The sequence below is a fragment of the Salvelinus sp. IW2-2015 genome, unplaced genomic scaffold (genome assembly GCF_002910315.2).
Source record: "Salvelinus sp. IW2-2015 unplaced genomic scaffold, ASM291031v2 Un_scaffold3020, whole genome shotgun sequence".
NCBI lineage: Eukaryota > Metazoa > Chordata > Actinopteri > Salmoniformes > Salmonidae > Salvelinus > Salvelinus sp. IW2-2015.
In genome coordinates this window covers 180,172-186,335 of record NW_019944312.1, presented here as the reverse complement: position 1 = coordinate 186,335, position 6,164 = coordinate 180,172, and positions in this window count along the sequence as shown.

Genomic DNA, 6,164 nt, shown 5'->3' with positions numbered 1-6,164 from the left:
CTCCTGTCCTCAGAGCACAGAGGAGAAAGGGAGGAATAGCTAGAGTGGAGAGGTATCAGTGAGGTTTTGGTCATAACGCAGAAATCCTACTCACACTCTTCCCTGTCTCTTTCCTCCTCTCTCTCTGTCTCTCTGCTGCGTGTGCCTTGCTTGCTGCTGATTCTCTGGCAGCACATTGTACACTCTGCTGCCGGGACTGTAGGGGGATATATTAAGGGGCCAGTGGGGGAGGGGCGTGGATCCAGGGAGGGAAAGTGCGGCGAACAAAGCCTCCGATTGGCCGCAGCACATGTGCATGTCAAAGACGGGGCGGGAGAGAATGGGGAGTGGTGGGAGACAGGAAGCGGGAGGAGAGAAGAGGAAGGGAAGGGGAAGGGAGAAGAGAGAAGAACAGTTTAACTGCCTCCCTCTCCGCCGTCGTCTCTCTCATCCTTCCTCTCCTTTTTCTCTTTTTTTATCCACCGCGGTAGAGTTAAAGTTATCCCTGGAGAATAGAAGAACACCATCCTCATGTGCTGTACTAGTTGGCTCTTCTGCAGCGAGGGAGCACGATTCTGCCAGGATTCAACTATAGAAAAGATACAGCAGAATGAGGTAGTGATAGCGATTCTGTTTGATCAGAGTAGAGAGAGGAAGGGGAGTGTTTGGAGCGTCTGCCACCTCTCTCTCCCACACCACCCTCGCCACAACGGCACAGCTGTATCACGCTCGACACTAATTTAACAACAACGGCATTCCCACTGCACCCTGCCACAACACAGAGGCACCTCACACACACACACAAGAATCATTAGAAACACATTCACAGACACATACAGTCCATATGAAAACCTATATTTATACCAACAAGATATCACAGTCGGACTTCATGCCCAACGTCCTTGGACAAACGTTTTATTTTGACGAGTAAACTGACTTCATCTCCCAACGTTCTGTGACAAACTTGTTAAATTTAGGCACACAGAAACAACTTGTGTGAAGTGTAGGTATTCATTCGACTGGGTTATTTAGAGGTGAAGGTTGTTGGCTCTCTCTCACACACACCTCGCCACAACGGCACAGCTGTATCACGCTCGACATACTAATTATACAACAACGGCATTCCCACTGCACCCTGCCACAACACAGAGGCACCTCACACACACACACACAGAATCATTTAGAAACACATTCACAGACACATACAGTCCATATGAAAACCTATATTTATACCAACAAGATATCACAGTCGGACTTCATGCCCCAACGTCCTTGGACAAACGTTTATTTTTGACGAGTAAACTGACTTCATCTCCCAACGTTCTGTGACAAACTTGTTAAATTTAGGCACACAGAAACAACTTGTGTGAAGTGTAGGTATTCATTCTGACTGGGTTAATTAGRGGTGAAGGTTTGGGATGAAACAGAGACAACTCTGACTGGGCTTGGTGTATTGTTGTGGACGGATGGTGGAGTGGCGTCTGCTCTGTAGACTGTGAGTTCAATCCCAGTGCAGGGCTCTTGGGCTGGTTTTGACAGTRTCTCCCGACATCCAGTGGACCTGCACAAACGTCGAATTTCGCCTTGGATCTGGAGTGATCCTTCTGATTTATACACAGATGCACGTAATAGCAAACACACTCAGCGCCCATTCCTCCTCCTCCTCCGCCCACACACACGACGCAGCACCCATTCCTCCTCCTCCACACACACGTACACAAAGCCTCCTGCCAAATGGCTAAATGGGATAAAGGCTACGTATGGATGACAGAGAGGCTAATCCCYTCTATACCACCAGGACCAGCCTCCGGAGCCTTCAGCCTCTCTTCAAATTAAATCAACCCAGACAGCTCTGCCTCCCTAAGTCCTCTCCCAGCTCACCTAAACCCAGTTACAGAAAGATGCTTCACTAGGGACTACTGGTGGGTAAGGCTCTACTGGGATGACATTCTAACCAGTTTGAATGTTGTTTCATTTAGAATGCACGCTCATGGGATGACTAGAAGACTGATTGGAATAATACATTGAACTCTATGGGATGGTATATATTCATTCAACTATGAATATTGTAAGCATGATTTTAATGAATGATTAGCACAGATAGTAGTTTTGTGTGTGTGTGTGTGTGCTCCTTGATATGCAGGAGAAATGACAGTGTCATTTTAACTAAATAAACCATGCCATGCTAATCAGGAATGTCTCGTCTACAAAGAGCCACGCCATATGGTCCCAGACGCCTCCTCCATTGTGAACATGCTTATTTGTGCACAGTGTGTGTGTGTGTGTGTGTGTGTGTGTGTGTGTGTGTGTGTGTGTGTGTGTGTTACAGTTGAAGTTGAAGTTTACATACACCTTAGCCAAATACATTTAAACTCAGTTTTTCACAATTCCTGACATATAATCCTAGTAAAAATTCCCCGTATTAGGTCAGTTAGGATCACCACTTAAATTTAATAATGTGAAATGTCAGAATAATAGTAGAGAGAATGATTTATTTCAGCTTTTATTTCTTTCATCACTTCTCCAGTGGGCCAGAAGTTGACATACACTCAATAGTATTTGGTAGCATTGCCTTTATATTGCTTAACTTGGGTCAAATGTTATGGGTAGCCTTTCACAAGCTTCCCACAATAAGTTGGGTGAATTTTGCCCATTCGTCCTGACAGAGCTGGTGTAACTGAGTCAGGTTTGTAGGCTTCCTTGCTCGCACACACTTTTTCAGTTCTGCCCACAAATGTTCTATAGGATTGAGGTCAGGGCTTTGTGATGGCCACTCCAATACCTTGACTTTGTTGTCCTTAAGCCATTTTGACAATTTTGGGAGTATGCTTGGGGTCATTGTCCATTTGGATGACCAAGCTTTAACTTCCTGACTGATGTCTTGAGATGTTGCTTCAATATAGCAATAACATTTTCCTCCTCATGATGCCATCTATTTTGTGAAGTGCACCTGTCCCTGCAGAAAAACACCCTACAACATGATGCTGCCACCCCCGTGCTTCACGGTTGGGATGGTGTTCTTCGGCTTGCAAGCCTCCCCTTTTTCCTCCAAACATACGACGGTCATTATGGCCAAACATTTCTATTTTTGTTTCATCAGATAGAGGACATTTCTCCAAAAAGTACGATTTTTGTCCCCATGTGCAGTTGCAACCGTAGTCTGGCTTTTTTAATTGTGGTTTTGGAGCAATGGCTTCTTCCTTGCTGAGCGGCCTTTCAGGTTATGTCGATATAGGACTCGTTTTACTGTGATATAGATACTTTTGTACCCGTTTCCTCCAGCATCTTCACAAGGTCCTTTGCTGTTGTTCTGGAATTGATTTGACTTTTCACAACCAAGTACATTTATCTCTAGGGAAAGAACGCGTCTCCTTCCTGAGCGGTATGACGCTGGTGGTCCATGGTGTTTTACTTGCGTACTATTGTTTGTACAGATGAATGTGGTACCTTCAGGCGTTTGGAAATTGCTCCCAAGGATGAACCAGACTTGTGGAGGTCAAAAAAAAGGTATTTTGATTTTCCCATGATGTCAAGCAAAGAGGCACTGAGTTTGAAGGTAGGCCTTGAAATACATCCACAGGTACACCTCCAATTGACTCAAATTATGTCAATTAGCCTATCAGAAGCTGGAATTTTCCAAGCTGTTTGAAGGCACAGTCAACTTAGTGTTTGTAAACTTCTGACCCACTGGAATTGTGATACAGTGAATTATAAGTGAAATAATCTGTCGATTATTGTTGATGAGAACCAGTTCATAGACAGGGGATAACTAGTTATTGATGTCAGCCATTGAAGAGGGCCAGTTCATAGACTCGGGGATAACTAGTGTTTGATGTCAGCCATTGAAGAGGGCCAGTTCATAGACTCGGGGATAACTAGTGTTTGATGTCAGCCATTGATGAGAACCAGTTCATAGACAGGGGGATAACTGATTATTGATGTCAGCCATTGAATAGAAGTCCAGCTACATTCTTTACCTGTCATCATGTCTCTCTCATGTCTGCCGGCAGATTAACAAAATATCCTACCAGACTACCAGAGAGGCGGAGGGCGTCACCCAAAACCATAGAAATAAAACTAATTCTATGGTCACAATCACAGGAGGTTGGTGGCTCCTTAATTGGGGGGGACGGTCTTGTGGTAGCAGCTGGAGTGCAATGGGTGGGATGGTATCAAATACATCAAACACAAGGTTTTCATGTGTCTGATGCTATTCCATTCGCTCTGTTACAGCCATTATTCTGAGGCGTCCTCCACTCAGCAGCCTCCACTGGTCACAACAACCTGAAGGGGGTTTACTGAGGGATCAGGGGACCGTCAAAGACCTATTAGTATTATTTATTTACCAAAACTCCTTGGTTTCAACATAAACAAAGAGAGTTGTGGAATATAATTTCCTCCATAGTCTGAAAGGAAATAAGAGGACATGGGAATAGATCCCCCCCCTCCACACACACACACACACACACACACACACACACACACACACACACACACACACACACACACACACACACACACACACAATGACAAGACTGAACCGTTATTAAGATGTTCCTCCTGCCCTCCATTGAAAAGCTCTCTGTGACAGAGTAAACTGACACACACAGGCAGGGTGGTCAGGGTGGAAATCAAATAATAAACATTGCTGGAGGGGTAATTGATGAAACAGCGTGACTCAACACTAGCTGCCTGCTGTAACTGAATACCAACAGAGAAAGAAATACAGGAGATTTAGGAGGAGAGGAGGGGGATGGATGGGGGGAGAGAAGGGCCGGGGGCGTCAGAGAAGAGTGGGAGGGAGAGGAGGGGGATGGATGGGGGGAGAGAAGGGCCGGGGGCGTCAGAGAAGAGTGGGAGGGAGAGGAGAAAGAAGGCTCAATGAAAAGCGAGGTGGATTCTTGGTAACGCAGCATGGTTTCTGTGGTTGTGTACTTGGACACGGCAGCTTATAAAGCACTGGGTAATTTGATGAAACAGCGTGACTCAACACTAGCTGCCTGCTGTAACTGAATACCAACAGAGAAAGAAATACAGGAGATTTAGTCGGAGAGGAGGGGGATGGATGGGGGGAGAGAAGGCGGGGCGTCAGAGAAGATGGGAGGGAGAGGAGGGGGATGGATGGGGGAGAGAAGGCCGGGGGCGTCAGAGAAGAGTGGAGGAAGAGGAGAAAAGAGGCTCAATGAAAGCGAGGTGGATTCTTGGTAACGCAGCATGGTTTCTGTGGTTGTGTCCTTGGACACGGCAGCTTATAAAGCACTCTCGGTTTTGTACATCTGCCCCCACCCCCCCCATTCAATACAGAGAGGATGGACAGATTAAGGACCAGGCGGAGAAAGAATAGAGTAGAGGAGAATTAAATTCAAAACAACTTCAGTTGTCCCTTGCTAAAAGGACTAAAGGAAAAGCAAGAGGGAGTGAAGAAAGATAACATTGAGTAAAGAGGAATATAGAACAGTTAACACAGAAAACTTAAAACGTTTATTATTTTGTTACTATTTTTCTTTCAATTTAAGCTACATTTGTTTTTGGTTAAGAGCAGTAAGCAATGTGACTAATACAATTTATTCCACCACTTTCAACCTCATTGTTCATATCTCCAGCACAATACAGTTTCTAAGTTTTGTAGTGAAGAATATACAGTAAGTGTAACAGTTCTACCCGATGGCAACAAAAGAAACAGTGATTTCAAACACTATGAATTGGCATACGTGGGGAGCAAGAAAATACCCTGAACTGGCCAGAAACTAGTTGTTTTTCTTACATTTAATCCCTGTGAATCGACAGAGAAGCATTTTTAATTTTTTTAAGAATTTTATCTTTTAAATCACAGAAATGCATGTTGACACTGTTGTGCTGAAAGAATGAATTTGAGGTTGAAAAGTTGCAGAATTGGCCTTACGTAAAGACTAGGAGCATTGCTGAAGGTTCAGTGTCTGAACATACATACGGTATGTCACCTGGGCGGGACTTGTGTCAGGCAAACGGAACACAGGAAGGTGAGTTGCGTGAGCTCACCGGACCCTGTGTGTTGCAATTTAGTTGACATTATTAATGCCTCCGCTTAGTACTTTCCTGTCTCCCTCTTCACATGCCCTGGCCTAAACTGAGACAACGCTCTTATCAAGACAAGAATCCTCCTTTTTTGCTGGGATTCCAGCCCTTCCGCACAGGACTGGCAGACC